At 36.4% G+C, this 22,165-nt stretch overlaps 1 long non-coding RNA gene across 1 annotated transcript in view; it reads right to left on the bottom strand.

Annotated features, from left to right (window-relative positions):
• The window catches only part of LOC118763618, a 13,929-nt gene extending 4,869 nt beyond the window's left edge, over positions 1-9,060 (bottom strand). Inside the window, exons 1-2 of the long non-coding RNA XR_004999379.1 lie at positions 8,880-9,060; positions 7,456-7,460 (exon numbers count right to left, since the gene is read on the bottom strand). This is a non-coding gene — a long non-coding RNA (uncharacterized LOC118763618). The remainder of the gene's footprint in view (positions 1-7,455; positions 7,461-8,879) is intronic.
• Between the last annotated feature and the right edge of the window lie 13,105 nt (positions 9,061-22,165).

The following is a 22,165-nucleotide window of genomic DNA, read 5'->3' as shown; positions in this document are numbered from 1 at the left end:
GATATTGTTGTGAAAGACCAAGACAATAAAGTCTGTTTATTGATTGACATGAGCATACCCTGTGACCATAATATCCAGGCAAAAGAATTTGATAAACTCAGAAAATATAAAGATTTGCTGATTGAAATCAAAAAGATGTGGCATCTCAAGACGGTTACAATAACAATAATTGTAGGAGCACTTGGAATGATCAAAACAGGAATTGAAAATTATTTAAGAATGATCCCTGGCTTACCATCCATACAGGAAGTGCAAAAGATTGTCTTAACTGGTATGTCACACATATTGAGAAGAACATTGTTGTTGTGAATTTTCTTTCCTTCTTCCCTCTCCTATTTTATTTGTTTACTTTTCTATTTTCCATTTTTTTCCTTTTTTCTCTCTGTCTTCCTCCTTTTCTCTATCACATGACTCTGTAAATGAACAATCTGGTGAGTTTTTTTTTTATGGCCTACCAATGTATACAGCAAGAAATGGAAACAGAATTGAAAGAAGATGCTAATGAAAATAAGGATAATAATAATAATAATAATAATAGTAGTAGTAGTAGTAGTAGTAGTAGTAGTAGTAGTAGTAGTAGTAGTAGTAGTAGTAATAATAGTAATAATAATAATAGTAATAATAATAATAGTAATAATAATAATGATGATAATGATAATAATAATAATAGTAATAATAATAGTAATAATAATAGTAATAATAATTATAATAATAATAATGATAATAATAATGATGATGATGATGATGATGATGATGATGATGATGATGATACCATTAGAATTTCAAGATATATTAGGACTCTTCCATAAATACTGATCATACTATTGCAACAAGAAGATCAGATTGATTAAAGAGGATAAAAGAAACACGATATTTGGTCATGCACTTAGTAATATAATATAACAAATTGGATACCAAAGAAATGGAAGAAAACTGAGGAATATCAGAACTTACCCAGAGGGATGAAGAGATCATGGAAGACTATTCTCGTGGTAAGTAGTGTACTTGGTAAAGCACCCAAAATGCAATTGAAAAGACTGAAAGAGACTTGAATTTAGACTCACATTGTTAACCAACAGAAATACATAATCCTGGCAGAAAGGGCGGCAAGCTGGCAGAAACATTAGCATGCCAGGCGAAATGCTTTGCAGTATTTTGTCTGTCTTTATGTTCCCAGTTCAAATTTTGCTGAGGTCGACTTTATCTTTCATCCTTTTGGGGTCGATTAAATAAGTACCAGTTACACACTGGGGTCGATATAATCGACTTAATCTGTTTGTCTGTCCTGATTTGTCCCCTCTGTACATAGCCCCTTATGGGCAGTAAAGAAATAAGACAAAACATAATCCTGTATTCTGTAAGAATCCGAAATAAATTCTTGAGATTTGAGGAGACTTGTTGTCACCATACCTCAAGACAACATTCCTGCTAATTAACATAACATGTAATAGTTATAATAATTATAAATAATATCAACAACAACAACAACAATAACAACAACAATTTTGGCATTAGGTCAGTAATTTTAAGGGAAGGGATAAGTCGATTATATCAACCCCAACATATAACTGGTACTTATTCTATTAAATAAGGAATGATGAAAGGCAGAGTTGGCTCTGGTGGAATTTGAACTCAGAATGTAAAATAATGATAATGATAAAAAAATTCATCTCCCCACCCCCACCAGCTTCCACCAGGAAACAAAAACTAATTTATCTTTTTCAGTTAGATTGAACTCCTCAAATTTTCTGATTTGTTGCTTTTGATGACAAGTGATTTGGAACGCATTTAGCAGTATGTTAAATTCTGAAATGCGATCCAAATCACTTGATATGATTAGCACTGCGACTGATGGATGACGATGATGGTGATGATGGTGATGATGATGATGATGATGATGATGATGATGATGATGATGATGGCAATGATGATGAGGATGATGATGGAGACGACAATGATGTTGATGATGAGGATGGTGATGAAGATGGTGATAATAATGATGATGATGACAATGATGATGGTGATGAGGATGATGATAATGATGATGATGATGATGATGACGACAACGACGACAACGATGATGATGATGAGGATGATGATGACGACGACGACGACGATGATGTGGATGATGAGGATGATGATGGAGAGGACAATAATGTTGATGATGAGGATGGTGATGAAGACGGTGATAATAATGATGATGGTGATGATGACAATGATGATGATGATGAGGAGGAGGAGGAGGATGATGATGATGGAGATGACAATAATGTTGATGATGAGGATGGTGATGAAGATGGTGATAATAATGATGATGGTGATGATGACAATGATGATGATGATGATGATGATGATGATGGTGATGATGATGATAATGATGATGAGGATGATGACGATGATGATGATGAGGAGGAGGAGGATAGCAATGATGATGATGGTAATGGCAACAACAATGATAAGGATGACGACAAAAATGATGGTGATAATGATGATGAAGTAGAGGAGAAAGAGGATGCTGAGAATGATACCTAGTCTATTCTTCAAGAGGTTTATAATAGAAATGAATCCAGTCATAAAATCCTAGCTATTCAACCATGAAATACGCAAGAATTTTCTTTTCTCTTTTCAAGAGCATTGGATTGGCAGCAACTGAAGAAAATCACACAAAATATTCTTTACAGCAGTGAGTATTGTACTTCTACGTTCAGGGTTTAAACTCAGAACTGTATTCCGTTAAGAGTCGTTTAACCCTAGGTCAATCTGGTATGAAGCAAACTGATGTATGACCAAAATCAATCCAACCCATGCTAGCATGGAAAGTGGACTTTAAACGATGATGATGATGATGATGATGATTTGCAAATATTGGTTTTGTGTCTCTCTTAAAAACAAATCAGAAATATTGCAAATAAAGGAAGCAATTCTTGGCGCATTCTACAGTAATTTTATAACATGCAAATGCGCCATGATTTGCACTTCTTTATTTGCTTCTTGCATCAAAGACTGATTATTTATTGATTTAACAGCAAAACTGCTCTAAAGTCTCAGAGTTTGGTTCAATTCCTGGTTAAAATTAATTTCTTTTTCAGTTATGCATCAATGCATTGAAGATATTGATGTCGTGTAAGCTATTTTGCCTTTCCTTTGGAATTGTATGTATGCTTGTATGTATGTGTGGAGGCACATGGCCTAATGGTTAGAGCAGCAGACTCGTGGTCGAGGGATCGCAGGTTCGAATCTTAGACTGAGCGATGTGTGTGTTTATGAGTGAAACACCTAAGCTCCATGTGGCTCCAGCAGAAGGTAATGGCAAACTTCTGCTGACTCTTTTGCCACAACTTTCTCTCACTCTTTCCTCCTGCATCTTGCAGCTTACCTATGATAGACGGCGTCCCATCCAGGTGGGGAATCTATATGCCAAGGAAACCGGGAAACCGGCCCTATGAGCCAGGAATGGCTCGAGAAGGAACAAACAATGTATGTATGTATGCATGTATGTATCTATGTGTTTATATATATGCATGTATATACAAATGCAAATAAACAATGTTCTATAATTCATTACAGTACATGTATTGTTTGAACTCTAGGTTTTTCAGTTGCAGCGTTGGTAGGAGAATGTGAGTGTGAGCGAAGTGGTTGAAGAGTTATTTTGCCATTTGGGATTATATGAATACTAGCAGTATCGCCCGGCGTTGCTTGGGTTTGTAAGGGAAATAACTATATAAGCATTTTTAGAGAGTTACTTCCCTTATATAAACCTAGCAAAAATGCATTAAAAATGCGGAAAAATGGTGGTAAATTTTTTTTTAAATCGTAGACTCATCGTAGACGTGCGCTAATACCCAGAAGGGCTCGATATGAATCACGACTATAAGATTGCCACATTTGGTTAAACTGCACCGCAAAATGTGGGAGTAGTTAGGAATCTAAATCGGAGTAGACAGACACTCACACACACAACTTCAGTTTTATATATAAAGATATGTGTATGCATATATATATATATATATATATATATATATATATACATATACATACATATACATATATATATATATATGCATGATTTTCTTTTTCCTCTACTTAACTTGTCTCTTCCTCTCTCTCTCATTCTTCACTCTCTCTCTCTCCCTCTCACCATTCTTCATGGTTTCCTCACAGCCATTCCCCTTCTTCTCTCCCTTCCTCTTGCTCCTCCTCCCCGCTTCCCGTCGTCCACGCGCGACGATACTTCCGATCTGACTGTCTTTCTGGCCTGGCCTTTCAAGGTAACGGACGACATTCTTCCTGCTCCCCTGTCGTTCACAAAAAATTCTGCGTTTGCAATACTTTTTTCATTCGGCGTCAACAGCCCTCTTATCTTGTTTTCCCTGTCCTGTCTTTTACTGTTTATATTTTTGTACTGTTGTTACTGTCCTGTTTTTTTTACCATTTTTTACCCCTCTGCGAAAAGATCTCAGAATTTTAATTGATTTGCTTTTCGCAGGAAGGAAAGTTTCTTGTCGAAGATACGTCTCGCTTTTATCCTTCGAAACGTAGAGTAGATGAAACCATAGCGACTGAAGAAGGGGTTTTTTCTTTGTGTTAATTGCCCTGTACTCCATGTTTTGTTGTTGTTAAAAAATGTCCAGTTCCTTTGGTTTTGTCTATGTTTTCTTTTCTCTTTGTGTTCGACGTCCCTTTGGTGTCCTGTACTCATATATGCGTGTATATGTACATGTAGAGGTAGGTACGTACATATATGTTTATATATATGCATATGTTTTATTTCATTTATTAATATATTATATGACTACTAAACGCACGCACCCCCTTAAGTAAGATTGTTCTGTATATCAAGTTTTGGTCTTGATATTAACTCTGACGCGCACTCTTCCCCTTCTGTCCCATCCCTATTCTTTGATTTTCTTTTTCCTCTACTTAACTTGTCTCTTCCTCTCTCTTCATTCTTCACTCTCTCTCTCCCCTCACCATTCTTCATGGTTTCCTCGCAGCCATTCCCCTTCTTCTCTCCCTTCCTCTTGCTCCTCATCCCCCCTTCCCGTCGTCCACCCGCGAAGATACTTCCGATCTGACTGTCTTTCTGGCCTGGCCTTTCAAGGTAACAGACGACATTCTTCCTGCTCCCCTGTCGTTCACAAAAAATTCTGCGTTTGCAATACTTTTTTTCATTCGGCGTCAACAGCCCTTCTTATCTTGTTTTTCCCTGTCCTGTCTTTTACTGTTTATATCTTTGTACTGTTGTTACTGTCCTGTTTTTTTTACCATTTTTTAACCATTTTTTACCCCTCTGCGAAAAGATCTCAGAATTTTAATTGATTTGCTTTTCGCAGGAAGGAAAGTTTCATGTCGAAGATACGTCTCGCTTTTATCCTTCAAAACGTAGAGTAGATGAAACCATAGCGACTGAAGAAGGGGTTTTTTCTTTGTGTTAATTGCCCTGTACTCCATTTTTTTGTTGTTGTTAAAAAATGTCCAGTTCCTTTGGTTTGTGTCTATGTTTTCGTTTCTCTTTGTGTTCGACGTCCCTTTGGTGTCCTGTACTCATATATGCGTGTATATGTACATGTAGAGGTAGGTATGTACATATATGTTTATATATATGCATATGTTTTATTTCATTTATTAATATATTATATGACTAAACGCACGCACCCCCTTAAGTAAGATTGTTCTGTATATCAAGTTTTGGTCTTGATATTAACTCTGACGCGCACTTTTCCCCTTTCTGTCCCATCCCTATTCTTTGATTTTCTTTTTCCTCTACTTAACTTGTCTCTTCCTCTCTCTCTCATTCTTCACTCTCTCTCCCCTCACAATTCTCATGGTTTCCTCGCAGCCATTCCCCTTCTTCTCTCCCTTCCTCTTGCTCTCCTCCCGCTTCCCGTCGTCCACGCGCGACGATACTTCCGATCTGACTGTCTTTTGGCCTGGCCTTTCAAGGTAACGGACGACATTCTTCCTGCTCCCCTGTCGTTCACAAAAAATTCTGCGTTTGCAATACTTTTTTTCATTCGGCGTCAACAGCCCTTCTTATCTTGTTTTTCCCTGTCCTGTCTTTTACTGTTTATATTTTTGTACTGTCGTTACTGTCCTGCTTTTTTTACCATTTTTTACCCCTCTGCGAAAAGATCTCAGAATTTTAATTGATTTGCTTTTCGCAGGAAGAAAAGTTTCATGTCGAAGATACGTCTCGCTTTTATCCTTCGAAACGTAGAGTAGATGAAACCATAGCGACTTAAGAAGGGGTTTTTTCTTTGTGTTAATTGTCCTGTACTCCATTTTTTTGTTGTTGTTAAAAAAATGTTCAGTTCCTTTGGTTTGTGTCTATGTTTTCGTTTCTCTTTGTGTTCGACGTCCCTTTGGTGTCCTGTACTCATATATGCGTGTATATGTACATGTAGAGGTAGGTACGTACATATATGTTTATATATATGGCATATGTTTTATTTCATTTATTAATATATTATATGACTAAACGCACCCACCCCCTTAAGTAAGATTGTTCTGTATATCAAGTTTTGGTCTTGTCTTGATATAACTCTGACGCGCACTCTTCCCCTTTCTGTCCCATCCTATTCTTTGATTTTCTTTTTCCTCTACTTAACTTGTCTCTTCCTCTCTCTCTCATTCTTCACTCTCTCTCTCCCCTCACCATTCTTCATGGTTTCCTTGCAGCCATTCCCTTCTCTCTCCCTTCCTCTTGCTCCTCCTCCCCCTTCCCGTCGTCCACGCGCGACGATACTTCCGCTCTGACTGTCTTTCTGGCCTGGCCTTTCAAGGTAACGGACGACATTCTTCCTGCTCCCCTGTCATTCACAAAAAATTCTGCGTTTGCAATACTTTTTTTCATTCGGCGTCAACAGCCCTTCTTATCTTGTTTTTCCCTGTCCTGTCTTTTACTGTTTATATTTTTGTACTGTCGTGTTTTGTTTACCATTTTTTAACCATTTTTTTACCATTTTTTACCCCTCTGCGAAAAGATCTCAGAATTTTAATTGATTTGCTTTTCGCAGGAAGGAAAGTTTCTTGTTGAAGATACGTCTCGCTTTTATCCTTCGAAACGTAGAGTAGATGAAACCATAGCGACTTAAGAAGGGGTTTTTTCTTTGTGTTAATTGTCCTGTACTCCAATTTTTTTGTTGTTGTTAAAAAATGTCCAGTTCCTTTGGTTTGTGTCTATGTTTTCGTTGGTTTGTGTCTATGTTTTCGTTTCTCTTTGTGTTCGACGTCCCTTTGGTGTCCTGTACTCATATATGCGTGTATATGTACATGTAGAGGTAGGTACGTACATATATGTTTATATATATGCATATGTTTTATTTCATTTATTAATATATATATATATATATGCCAGAGTAAGCACATAAATGTGAAACAAGGTTGAAAAAAGAGTACTCAAATACCAGAGGTTGAGTAGTATGCTTTATTTAAAAGCAGCAGAAATATAACAAAAGCTGTTACTCAGAGTTTCATGTTTCTGTTCGTCGGACAGTTTTGTTATATATATATATATATATATGTAAAGGAATTTCATTGGAGAGCTTGTGATGTATAGGTCTCCAGGTATGTGTGTGTGTGTGTCTGTCTGTCTGTCTGTGTGCGTGCATCTGTGTCTGTGTGTGCATGTGTGTATGTGTGTATGATTGGGTGGGCATGGTTTTCCTAGTGTGTGTATTATCTTGTTTGGTTTTTGGATCATTTTCTGAAAATAAATTTATTCTGGCATCTGCAACATGACATGATTTCATTTCTCTAGTTTAGATGTGTGCATGTGTTTGGGGTGATTATGTAGCATTTTATAGTGCATAGGAGACATAATTTGTTCAGCCCCAACAACTGGTTTTGTGTGCCTTTGACAGAAACCACCCTATTACAACCATTTGGGTCACGTTTCTTTGTCTTTTCTAGTCCCAGAGACCCTGTAAAAGGATCATAGATACCGATTTTGTTTGAATAAACTGTAAAATAAAGATACTGTCATTTATTTGTTTTTTACTATATAAATTTGTTTGCCTGTCTTTACATCTGCTTCTTTTTCTATGTTAGCATGGGTTAGATGACTATATTACCAAGGCATTGTTTTACAGCTAGGCACTTTCCCTGTCATTATATCTTACCTGTTTTTCAAATAAAGAATCTCTTATTTCACATAACTTTAAAAATGCAAAGCCAGTGAACAATTTGTTGACAGGAGTCAACAAATTTATTGAAGCACAGGAGTGGCTGTGTGGTAAGTAGCTTGCTTACCAACCACATGGTTCCAGGTTCAGTCCCAATGCATGGCACATTGGGCAAGTGTCTTCTACTATAGCCTCGGGCCAACTAAAGCCTTGTGAGTGGATTTGGTAAACGGAAACTGAAAGAAGCCTGTCGTATATATGTATATGTCTGTGTGTCTGTGTTTGTCCCTCCAACATCGCTTGACAACTGATGCTGATGTGTTCACGTCCCCATAACCTATCGGTTCGGCAATAGAGACCGATAGAATAAGTACAAGGCTTACAAAGAATAAGTCCTGGGGTTGATTTGCTCGGCTAAATGCGATGCTCCAGCATGGCCACAGTCAAATAACTGAAACAAGTAAAAGAGTAAAAGAGAGGATAGATGTTAACATCACAACTTGGCTTGTAACTCACAATATCCAGAGAAGTGTAATAAACAAATTCATACACAAAAAGAAAACGCAACCCCACTCCTCACATACATACATACATATGTATATATATGTAAATGCATACATATGTACACACACACACACACATGCACGCACACACACACAAAATTAATACAAGATGGAATGAATAGGCTTTATTCCAAGTAACTACAATTACTTCTGTGCATTAGTATCAGCTGGTAATTGCTTGGTGTTTCACATAAAGACACCCTTCAGTTATGAATGACCATGGGATTGCACCTATAAAGTTACCCTCTAAGGCACAACTCTGGGCAAGTTTATTTTATGGAAGACCAGCAGTCACCCACCCATGCATACCAGCGTCCCCTCTCCATGCCACCGATGTTATCCAAGAGCAAGGTAAAGGTCAATACAGCTTGGCACCAGTGACATCGCAACTCACTTCAACAGCTGAGTGATCTGGAGCAACGTGAAATAAAGAATCGAACTCACTACCTCATGATTGTGAACCTGACACTCTTAGCACTAAGCCATGCACACATAATTACAGTGATATTATCCAACAATAAGCTTTGCAAATGCACGTCTTCAGGTGAGTGGGTTTGAGACCACATTACATATATATATATATATATATATATATATATAAATTAGAAAAAAACCACCTTTTATCAATTCAATAATGAAAAATTAAATTATACCATTTAGAAAAATTACATATTATAGAATGATTAAATATAAGATAAAACATATAATTTAATTTTTCATTATTGAATTGATAAAAGGTGGGGTTTTTTCTAATTTATATATATATATTATATTTTGTGAAATTTGATTTAGTATTTCTAAATTGAATTTTTCCCTGTAAGTTTGGAATAATATTCCCTCTTATTATTATGAATATATATATATATATAATTCTTTTTGGAATAGAGGATCTTGAAGCACACAAAGCTACTAATAATAGCATGCAAATATTGGGTTGTAAAACCCTTCTAGCTAGAAAAAGTCAAAGACTAGCTATAAAAACTTAAAGACTCCCCTTTGTATGTATGTATGTATGTATGTATGTATGTAAATGATGGCCTTCTTTCAGTTTCTTATTTGTTTACTGCCCACGTTGCGAAATACCTATTTCTTTATTGCCCACAAGGGGCTACACAGAGGGGACAAACAAGGACAGACAAATGGATTAAGTTGGTTATATCAACCCCAGTGTGTAACTGGTATTTATTTAATCAACCCCGAAAGGATGAAAGGCAAAGTCGACCGCAGCGGAGTTTGAACTTGGAACATAGCATCAGACGAAATACTGCTAAGCATTTTGCCCGGTGTGCCAACGTTTCTGCCAGCTTGCTGCCTTTTTTCAGTTTCTGTTTACCAAATTCACTCACAAGGCTTTGGTTTGCATAGGCTTAAACTAAAAGACACCTGTCCTGGTGCTGTGTAGGTTAGACTGAACCAGATGGTTAAAAAAGAAACTTCTAAACCACGTGGCCTATGATATGAGGAAATTATAAACACATGTACAGATGTTAATAAATTACAAAATAAATAAATAAATATATAATTTCACTTTTGTTTATTAACACAGTTTAGTAATGACGATAAGGTCATTCTTGTAGCCATAAATGATTCAGTAACTATTTATTGTATTTCATTTCAAAATAATGATGAATGGGGTTATTTGGTTTTTAAATAATGAAATGATTAATATATGTCGTTACAAAGTCAAAAAATGATCACATATAAAAGATTCTCTCACTGATTGGCAAAACTCAGCTGCTACTAAAAGTTCACTCATACAACCTGTAGATTATTCTCTGCCTGTGGTATATATTAACTTTTGCTTGTTGCAGTTCTTGGGCTGTGACCATGCTGGAGCACTGCCGTAAAAGATTTAGTCAAATAAATTGGCCCCAGTACTTACTTTTTAAGTCTGGTTCTTCTATCGGACCCTTTTGCAGAACGAGGGATGTAAAGAAACCAACACCAGTTATCATTTTGTTGGTTGGTTGGTTGGGAGAAAACACAAACACAACGCAAGCATATTTACAATGGGATTCTACACAGTTTCCATCTATCAAATTCACCCACAAGGTATTGGTTAGCTCAGAGCTTCAGTAAAAGACACATGTCCAAAGTGCTGTGCAGTGGGACTGAACCTGAAAATATGTGATTGCTGTGTGAGCTTCTTAATTGTTCTACTTTTCTGAACTAGCAAGCTGTACACCTCAACATAGTTTCTCTTTCCTTCAGTCTGAGGGAACCTCTACATGGTTGCTCTATATATAAGAAATAGCAGCCAAATCTCCCACAAATGACACATGGTTTCCATGGAAAAATGTCTATTAGATAATATTGTCCAGGATTCTTCTTCATCATCATCATCATCTTTCAACGTCCGTTTTCCATGGTTGGACAGTTCAACCGGGGTCTGGGAAGCCAGGAGGCTGCACCAGGCTCCAGTCTGATCTGGCAGTGTTTCTACAGTTGGATGCCCTTCCTAACGCCAACCACTCCGTGAGTGTAGTGGGTGCTTTTTATGGACCAGGGGAGGCTGGCAATGGCAACGATCGGTTGGTGCTTTTTACGTGCCACCGGCACCAAAGCCAGTCAAGGCGGCACTGGCATCGACCACATTCGAATAGTGCTTTTTAGGTGTCACCTGCACGGGTATTACAACTGCAATTTCCATTTGAGTTTTATTTCGATGTTGATGTACTTGACTCAATAGGTCTCTTCAAGCACAGCAGGTTGCCTATGTATAGAAAACAAGATGGGATGGTCACGGCTGAAATGCCTTTAATCATAGGTGTTCTTGATAAGGGCTGATATGAGGCTAACAACAGCAACAACACCTCTACATTTACACTCTTCTTTTTTTTTTTTACCTATTCCTTCTAAACCTTCAACTGTTACCCTTCTTTCTCCTTTGTTCCTCTCCTTGGTCATCCGAGCAAAAGTACACATCTTAGGTCAATGAGTACTTTATACTCATATGCTTTTGCTCCTTTTGCCTGCACATTTGGTTTTTTTTGCTGTCATCACTCTCTCTCTCTCCTCTGAGCAGAGAAGGTATAGTGCTGTCCTTCTGAGAACTTACTAACCTCTCTGATACTGGTACCATAAGAAAATGCACCCAATGCAGTAAAGTAGTTGGTGATAGGAAGACCATGCAACCATGTAAACTAAACCAGATAACATATAGAAACACCAGTCTATGAGAGCAGTAGCTCTCAATAAGAAATGACTCAGAATGCAACCGCCTGTCCAACCCATACCCACATAAAATAATGGTGGTAACGATGACGACAACGACGACGACGATGATGATGATGGATGATGATAATCATGATGGTGTTGATGATGAGGATGAGGAAGATGAAGATTGTAATAAAGTACTCGTAATAAAATACTGTAATAAAATAATTTATTGTAATTAACATCTACATATTATTGTAACAATAAAGATGTTGATATTTAAACATATATATATATATATATATATATATATATATATATATATATATATTATATATATATATATATATATATATTATAATATATATATATATAGGCGCAGGAGTGGCTGTTTGGTAAGTAGCTTGCTAACCAACCACATGGTTCCGGGTTCAGTCCCACTGCGTGGCATCTTGGGCAAGTGTCTTCTGCTATAGCCCCGGCCGACCAATGCCTTGTGAGTGGATTTGGTAGACGGAAACTGAAGAAGCCTGTCGTATATATGTATATATATATAAGTGTGTGTGAATATGTTTGTGTGTCTATGTTTGTTCCCCTAGCATTGCTTGACAACCGATGCTGGTGTGTTTACGTCCCCGTCACTTAGCGGTTCGGCAAAAGAGACCGATAGAATAAGTACTGGGCTTACAAAGAATAAGTCCCGGGGTCGATTTGCTCGACTAAAGGCGGTAATCCAGCATGGCCACAGTCAAATGACTGAAACAAGTAAAAAGAGAAAGAGAAAAAGAGAAAAAGAGATATTGTCCAACCCATGCTAGCATGGAAAACGGACGTTAAATGACAATGATGATGATGATGATATATATATTGCTGTAACACTCTAGATGTGTATTTAATTTTGAGAATTGTCACTAACTTCGGTACAAAACACCAATTTTGTGGAATGGACATAGTTCACAATATCATCTCCAATACTTGACTGTTTTTGTATTTTGATAATCCTCGGAGGATGAATGGCGAAGTCAACCCTAGTCAGATTTGAGATCAGAATGAAATGAGATGTAGTGGAAAACCTGACAGTGTTTCACCATTCGCCATCCACCAATAAAATTCTTCTTATAATGGATGGAAGCACTCCGTCGGTTACGACGATGAGGGGTTCCGGTTGATCCAAATCAACGGAACAGCCTGCTCATGAAATTAACGTGTAAGTGGCTGAGCACTCCACAGACACGTGCACCCTTAACGTAGTTCTCGGGGATATTCAGCGTGACACAGAGAGTGACAAGGCCGGCCCCTTGAAATACAGGCACAACAGAAACAGGAAGTAAGAGTGAGAGAAAGTTGTGGTGAAAGAGTACAGCAGGGATCACCACCATCCCCTGCCGGAGCCTCGTGGAGCTTTTTTAGGTGTTTTTTTGCTCAATAAACACTCACAACGCCCGGTCTGGGAATCGAAACTGCGATCCTATGACCGCGAGACCGCTGCCCTAACCACTGGGCCAATGCGCCTCAACTCTTCTTATAATAAATCCATAATAAAAGTCATCTGCTTGTTGTGTTGTAAAAATAGACATTAAATGAATGAACTAATACATACATACATACATACATACATACATACATACATACATATTCCAATTTAATGTATCTTAAAGCATGAAACTACTAATAGCTCTTTGTTAATTGTATAAGTTAAATGATATTTATCTCACACTGCATGGAGTACTTTTTTTTGTTGATCCTACATATAAAGAAACTGTAAACTATACATGCACACACATTTAAGCAAAAATTTCACTTGTTACAACAAAGTAGCATCAATTTGTTCACAGGTAAACAATATAGTAAAATCTTTTGTATTTTCTTTATGACTTGGCAAATAAAAAACTTTAAAATGTATATTTCTGGGGAGTGGAGGCACATGGCCTAGTGGTTAGAGCAGTATACTTGCAGTCGAGGGATTGTGGGTTCGAATCTCAGACAGGGTGATATGTGTGTTTATGAGTGAAACACCTAAGCTCCATGCAGCTCCAGCAGGAGGTGATGCTGACTCTTTTGCCACAACTTTCTCTCACTCTTTCCTCCTGCATCTTGCAGCTCACCTGTGCGGACTGGCTTCCCATCCAGGTAGGGACCTATACGTCTAGGAAACCAGGAAACCGGCCCTTATGAGCCAGGCATGGCTCAAGAAAGGACAAACATATTTCTGGGGAAAGAAATCAAGATATTATTTTAATATTCTGACTGCTAACATCATTTTAGATATAAAAGTTTTTTCAATATATTTGCATCTAAACTAAATTTTAATAACTTTTGATCTCTAGCAATCATCTTCATATGTATGTATGTGTATGTGTATGTATATATATGTATGTATGTATGTGCATACATATACATTTATTCATAGATACATATATGTATGTATGCGTATAGAGGTATATATATATATATATATATATATATATATATAATATACATATCTACACAGACATGCAGGAAATAAATATACACCTTTAATTTTCAAAATCTTTAATTTGATATTAATTGGTTGAAGGAGAGGTTTTCGTCTAGCTGCTCATCTATAATACCCAAGCTTATGCAGATATGTAACACACATTCTTGGACTAACTTCTAGCTGTTTTGCAATGTCATAAGCCTTCGAATGGGGTTTGTTTTCCACGATTCTCTTTACACAGCAAAGCTTCCTTTCCGAGGGCCCAGGTCAACCGGGACGAGAATCTGTTAATTTTTTACCTTGGCTTTTGAATTGCACTATAATTCTATTAACAGTAACAAGAGGAATTTGAAGATTTTCAGCAATTTTTCTCTGGCTGCGACCAGCCTCAGATTGCCCAACAATACAACCTCTTTGAAAATCTGACAGTTCTGCTGAATTTTTTTGTGCATGGCATGGTTACTCTTCACAAATGTTTAGTATAATGGTACCTGGAATGAAAAAGAATAATTACATTGTAAACTCTACACTACTGAGAACATATTAAGACGCTTAAATCAGAAATTTTGAAAATTAAAGGTGTCTATTTATTTCCTGCATGTCTGTGTACGTACTATATAGATGTAGGTATAACTGTATGTCTAAGAAGTTTATTTCTCAACCATGTGGTTTCAAATTCAGTTGTGTTGTGTGCCACCTTGGGCTTGGGCAAGTTTTCTACTATAATCCTGAGCTGACAAAGTCTTGTGAATGGATTTGGGAGAGAGAAACTGAAAGAAGCCTATTGCACGTGCATGCACTCACACACACACGTGCACATATATATGTGTGTGTGTGTGTATTTGTGCTTGAATTTGCAGATATCTAAATATCATTGAGCTATGTTTGATGAGATCCCTGCCTTTTAATCCTGTCAGCAAATTATTCCCTAGCTTTGTGCCTTTGAAGACATGTAGAATAAGGGAACCTTTACTTGTAAAATGAATTAGGATTAGAGACAGGAAGAGCAGCTAGCTGTAAAACAATATCTCAAACATAGGAATTAACCTAAGCTTAAATAATAAACTGTGATAGGTGAACTGCGATATGGCGAGGAATTATTGTATATACCTACATACACATATATATATGTTTGTATGCACGTATAACTGTATATGTATGCAATTTATTGGACATCTGCCATGAATACAGATAGATGGACAAGGCATCAAGAATATCTTATGTTTCATCTATCTATCTATCTATATATATATATGTAGATGACACAGACCTCATAGCAACTCAGGGTTAGATCTATAAACATTAAATAGTATTGTGAATTCTGAAAGAGAAAAGATGAGTCAAGATTCTAACATTAAAACAAAAACAGAAAAAAACACTTTCAAAGGAAATACCACTAATTTGCAATATAAGATATAAGAATTAATGAAATAACCTTGAAATTTGTTGATATTTGGGAACCATCATAACATCAGATGGGATAAACATCAAAGAAGTTAAATTAAGGATTAGATAATCCAAGGCTGCTTATGATAAGATCAAACACATATTGTTAAGTATATGGCTATGAAAAGGAATGAAGAAAGCACCTATTCTTACATATCATTGTATGAGCTGAAACATCGACAAACATATATGTATTATTGAATATTTATAAAGAAAACATATAGATTGATATTAACCCTTTCGTTACCAACCTGGCTGAAACAGGCTCTGGCTCTGGGTACAAATGCCTTGTTTTCATAAGTTTTGAATTAAAATCTTCCACCAAATCTTAGTCACAATTTATGTTCCTAACACTAGCTTAATGACAAATATGTTATTTTACTAAATTCTTTGTTATATTTAAAATAATTGAAAGAAACATAGAGCATCTCAACAGAAATATGGTGACAAAAGGGTTAAATCGTGTTGAGAAACAAGCTATTGATGCATTCTTCATATTTAGAAAATTGCTGTAGGTGTCCCACATTCTTTTTTTCACAAGTAAGTAATTATCTGCCCCATTTGATAACATGGAAAAGCTTTTTAAACATTGCTATAAAAGAAAAAGGTTGTTGAATTCTTTTCTGGCCATTTTTTATAGCAAATCTACATTTCTTTTAATTAATTTTGAAAATAATGAAGAATTTATTAAAAAATAACTTTGTCATGTGGTATTTGAAACAAAAATTATTAATGTGGTATTTGAAACATAAATTATTAATGTGGTATTTGAAACAGAAACTAACATGGAATTTCATTAAAAGGCATAGAAATAAGTTAAGATGCTTGTTTTGTAGCCATGTGGTTTTGGATTCAGTCCCACTGCATGGATCCTTGGGCCTCTATCTTCTGCTACAGACTCAGAGTGAACAATGCCTTGTGAGTAAATTTGGTAGATGGAAACTGTGTAGAAGCATCTTGTGCACACACACACACACACACACACACACACACACACATGCATGCACACATGCATGCATACACACACACAGATACACACACGCATGCACACACACACACACACATACACATACACATGCACACACACATGCACACACACACACACACACACACACACACACACACACACACACACACACACAAACACACACACACGTTAGGTTGAGTAAAAAATAAGCAACTATTTGAACCATGAAGAATTTGTACTGAATTTTTGCAGAGTTTTGAATATTTTTGAAATATTTTTTATACAATTGTCTGATAATACAGACACAGACTTGCCCAAATGCATCAATAAATTAACATTGATATTTTTTCCACTGCTGTTACAATCATCTGAAATGGAACTGTCAAAGCACGATATTCAAGCAATTTTGCTATTCAACTTCAAAGGAGGACGTAAAGCAGCTGAAACCGCTTGCAATATCATTGAAACATTTGGTGAGAAAATGACCAGTGAGTGGTCAGCTCAAAAATGGTTTAAACAATTTCGCAGTGGAGACCTGAGCATGGGCATAGTGGACACCCATCTGTCATCAATAATGGTCAATTAAAGACCTTCATTGAAAAATATCCATTTAAAACCACTTGAAAATTGACAAAAGAACTTCAAGTTAGCCAGAAAACTGCCTGCAACCATTTGAATATGATCAGAAAATCAAAAAAAGCTTGATAAATGGGTACCACATGATTTGAATGAAAATCAGAAAATGCACAGATACGAAATTTGCTTGTTGCTTCTTCTCTGTAACCAGACCAATCCCTTTCTCAACCATATTGTATGTTGTAATGTAAAGTGGATTTTGTACAATAATAAAAAACGTTTTTCACTGTGGTTGGACCAAAATATAGGGCCGTAAACCTTCCCTAAACCTGAACTCTTCAAATAGAATGTTATGGTGACTGCTTGGTGCTGTACTGCTGGACTCATCCCTTATAACTTCTTAAAACCCGGAAAAAATATTACTGCAGAAACATATTGCCACGAAATGGCCAAAATGAAGGAAAAACTGCTACTTGTCTATCCCCGAGACTGGTCAACAAAAGAGGGCCAATCATTCACTAATGACACTCCAGAAGTTGAGTGAACTTGGTTATAAAGTTCTTTTCCACCCAGTTTATTCCCCAGACCTTTCTCCCACCGACTACCACTTTTTCAAGCACCTTGATGGTTCCCTGCAAGAGAAAGAGTTCGAAAATCAAACTGATGCTGAAAGTGTGTTCAAAGAGTTCATGAGCTGCAAAACTCCAGATTTTTATGTTACTGGAATAAACAAACTTGTAACTAGTTGACAAAAATGTATTGATTGTAATGATACTTTGAGGAATAAAATTTCAGCATTGTTGAAATATATTGTATTGAATTTCATGTTTCAAAACACTGTTTACTTTTCATCAGCCTGATATATATATGTGTGTGTGTGTGTGTGTATTTATATTTGTGTATGTGTGTGTGTATGTATATATATGTGTGTATATATATATATATAAAGCCTTTTCTTTTTTTATTTACAATGTGCATTTTCGTTGATTTTTCTTATTTTCCCCTTACATTTCCACGTGTATTTTATATTTTCTTTTTATAACATATTTCTACTATATATATAGAATAAATGGCGGTGCCCCAGCATGGCCACAGCTCGTGAGCTGAAACTAGATAAAATGATAAAATGACATATATATATATATATATATATATATATATATTATTCTATATATGTTATATAGAAACATGTTATAAAAAGAAAATATAAAATACACGTGGAAATGTAAGGGGAAAATAAGAAAAATCATGTTGTGTATATATGTCTTCCATGGTCTTCGAGCAGTTGTGGTACCATGATTTGGCATGTGGCATCATGATTTAAGCCGGTGAGCTGGCAGAATCGTTAGCACGCTGGGCGAAATGCTTAGCGGTATTTCATCTGCCACTACGTTCTGAGTTTGAATTCCGCCAAGGTTGACTTTGCCTTTCATCCTTTCGGGGTCGATTAAATAAGTACCAGTTACACACTGGGGTCGACTTAATCCGTTTGTCTGTCCTTGTTTGTCCTCTCTGTGTTTAGCCCCTTGTGGGTAGTAAACAAATAGGCACCATATATATACATACATATATACATACATACATACATACATATATGTGTGTGCACATCTTTGTGCTTGTGTCTATCCCCCACCATCATCACCATCACATGAGTGTTGGTGTTGGTTTGTTTACATCCTCATAACATAGCAATTTGGTAAAAGCAACTGGCAGAATAAGTGCCAGAATAAAAAAAAATGGAAAAATTAATTGGGATTGATTTATTTGATTACAATCTTCAATGTGGTACCCCATTACAGAGTAGTTCAATGATTAAAACTAATAAAAGATAAAAGATTAAAGATTAAAGATTTAGAATACATTAAAAGAAAACAAGATTGTTTCATAGAACTAAAAGCAATTTCAAGCAGTTTCATATTAAAAAACAGTCATTTTTATGAGCTCTAAGAATAAACCTTGAGTTAACGATTTATTAATTATATTAACCTCTTATCTTACACAATTTTTTCCAATTTCGATGCAAAAAAGTATATTTTTTTCATTATTGAATTTGAATCTGTATATAAGGCATGAAGGTGTCGGTATCAATTAATGATTGGGAAAAGGAGGTGTAAGGCGCTCCTTCCTTCCGATAGTCTGCAGGTTACCCTTGAGCAAGGGTGACATTGAAGACATTTGCAGCATGGCATTGGATGGCCAACAGGGTAGAAGAGTCACATGTAGACCAACGGTTTGAAGACCACTGCTGCTATGCAGATGATCCATACTTGGACAGTGGTAGATGCTCACTAGGTTAAGTTCCACTGTGCAGGGGAAGGTAATGACAACCCACCCCATATATTCTGCCTTCTATAGATCATGCAATGTCTTCTAACAAGAAAAGGAATAACAATGTGAAGGATACCAGAAATGGGATTTCGTTCGGTAGGGACTATCATTTGCTGTGGGAGCTACCCAATTGTTATCATGCTACTGCAGCAAAAACAACATCAGTCTCGACATGGAATGTAAGGACAACGTACCAGAGTGGAAAAATGGATAATATTTTGAAGGAGATGAGATGGTTGTCCATTAACATTGTGAGTGTTTGTGAAGTGAGATGGCCTGGCACAGGGAAAGTTGTCTCAAATGGGATCACGTTTCTTTATTCAGGTAGAACAGGCAACAAACATGAGCATGGAGTTGTGTTGGAATGTTTCTAGATCAAGAAAAAACTAAAAGGTCTTTCTCGCTCTGCATATTCATTCTCTTCTTCATCCAAACATCATTCTCTGCCTTCCTCTCACTCTCCTTCCTACCAGCTCAGTCTCCACCATGTAACACTCCATTCCATCATCCTCTCTGAGAAAATTACCAACTTGAATGTGATAAAGTGTAGAATTAGATTATTATCCTACTCCCTGCTTCAGTGTTGCTGCCAGAATTTGAAAAATAGGGCAGATTTTCCCCTATTATTTTGTGATTTAGGGGTGATTTTTGAAAAACACATGGTAATTCATGGTGGTGTTCAGTGAACAAATTAAATATACTACCTGGCAGTGGCTAAAATGTCAACCGATCAAGTTTATGTATAAATATTCTTTTTACATATTTATTTCCTTTTGCCCAATATTAAAACAACTGCTAAAAATTTTCTGAAGCAGCACCCCAACTGATTTTATTTACAAGCTGCCATTGAGAGTGAATGCATACTTTCATTCAAATATATATTTAATAGACATCTCTGAAGGAAAATATACAGGATAATATATTAAGAAATTAATTAAATTCTGAAATGAGTTGTTAATGTGATTGTAATTATTTGGACTCCTGATCTTCGGAGTCTGAAATGTCATAATTTAATGAACAATAGGTTAGGTTATGGTTTATCTCTCTTTGAGTGGACATAAGGCATGGAGACAGGCAATCTGACATGCAGGGACAGCTTAGAGATATGTAGATATTAAGATAAGTTAAAACTTCCTTGCTTTATCGATTCTCCTCCTAACCAGAATACCGTCATTATCATAGTGGGTGTGTAATCTATTATAATTTATTCAGGTGGTTCCTTATTTCTTTGAATTGGTTGATTTTGCTAACAGAGATTTACCTGGTACACACAGTAAGGCAAGTGACATAAGATGATGAAGGCTATCATCATCACCATCATCATCATCATCATCATCATCATCATCATCAAAACTATTTATTAGTGATCATAATTGTCATCTCTGATCAAGATGATGTGAAATACCTTCATCAGTATCACTGCTGCTGCTGCTGCTGATCCATCACCCTGGTGGCAAATAAAAGAAATCCTCATCGTTGTTGTCATCATCATCATCATCATCATCATCATCATCATTGTCATTGTCATCATCATCATCTTCATTTTTATTATCACCATCACCACCACCACCACCACCACCACCACCACCACCACCACCACTACCATCACCATGAATAAATGACTGTGATATTCATATATAGTTTTGGTTTCCTTGCCATTGCTGTAGAAAGGTATTACTGCTGCTGTTATTAGGTGGTAAATGTAAACAATTTAATTAGTAAAGCAGAGGTAGGAGCTCTCTGAACTTTGCCCAGGCTATCCTTACTCTAGCAGCTATACTTTCAGAGCATCCATCCCCACTACTGACTTGGTCACCTTGGTCATGGAAGCTATCAACTACTTGTAGTTTTTTCCCCTGGAATCTGATGGAAGCTGTTCTCTGCATATTTTCAATGTTTATTGCTCCTGAACATTTACCACTCACAAAAACTATCTTCCCAGTTAGCCTTCCTTTGATATTGCTACACCTCTTATGTGTCCATAGCTTAGACTGGGTACATCTTACGGAGTTTCTACCTACACCTTTTCTACAGATCGAGCAGGGCCATCTGCCTGAAAGGGTTTGTATATATATATATAAAAGAAATATGTTTCAAAAAGAAAATAGAAACTACACATGGAAACGATATGGGGAAAGTAAGAAGAAAAAAAAGCGAAAATGTATATTGAATATCAAAAAAATAAAGGCTTTTTTATGAAAAGTAACGATAAATAAATACAATTAGATGAACTGAGGTAGAATCAAGAGGAATTAAATTCATTATTTTGAATTGTTGAAGAGATTCAAAGTCAAACCACTGTCATCATTGCTGTTCACTGGCTTTGAATGTATTTTTGCTGCTCCATCTGATATAATACATTAAGTTCTTTCAGCACCTTCATTTTTCTATTTAAGCTTCTTCTCGTAGGATTCTTGTTGTGCAGTTTGGTTATTTCCTTTATGTTGATTATTTTTGCACGCACTGTGTTGCTTTCCCAGGGGGCTCTCTAATTTCACTTTTGGTCTCAAAGATATTAAATCTCACATTGCTAAGGCTTGGGCAG

The sequence above is a fragment of the Octopus sinensis genome, linkage group LG5 (genome assembly GCF_006345805.1).
Source record: "Octopus sinensis linkage group LG5, ASM634580v1, whole genome shotgun sequence".
NCBI lineage: Eukaryota > Metazoa > Mollusca > Cephalopoda > Octopoda > Octopodidae > Octopus > Octopus sinensis.
The sequence above is the reverse complement of the archived record's forward strand: the minus strand, read 5'-3'. Positions and strand labels throughout refer to the sequence as shown.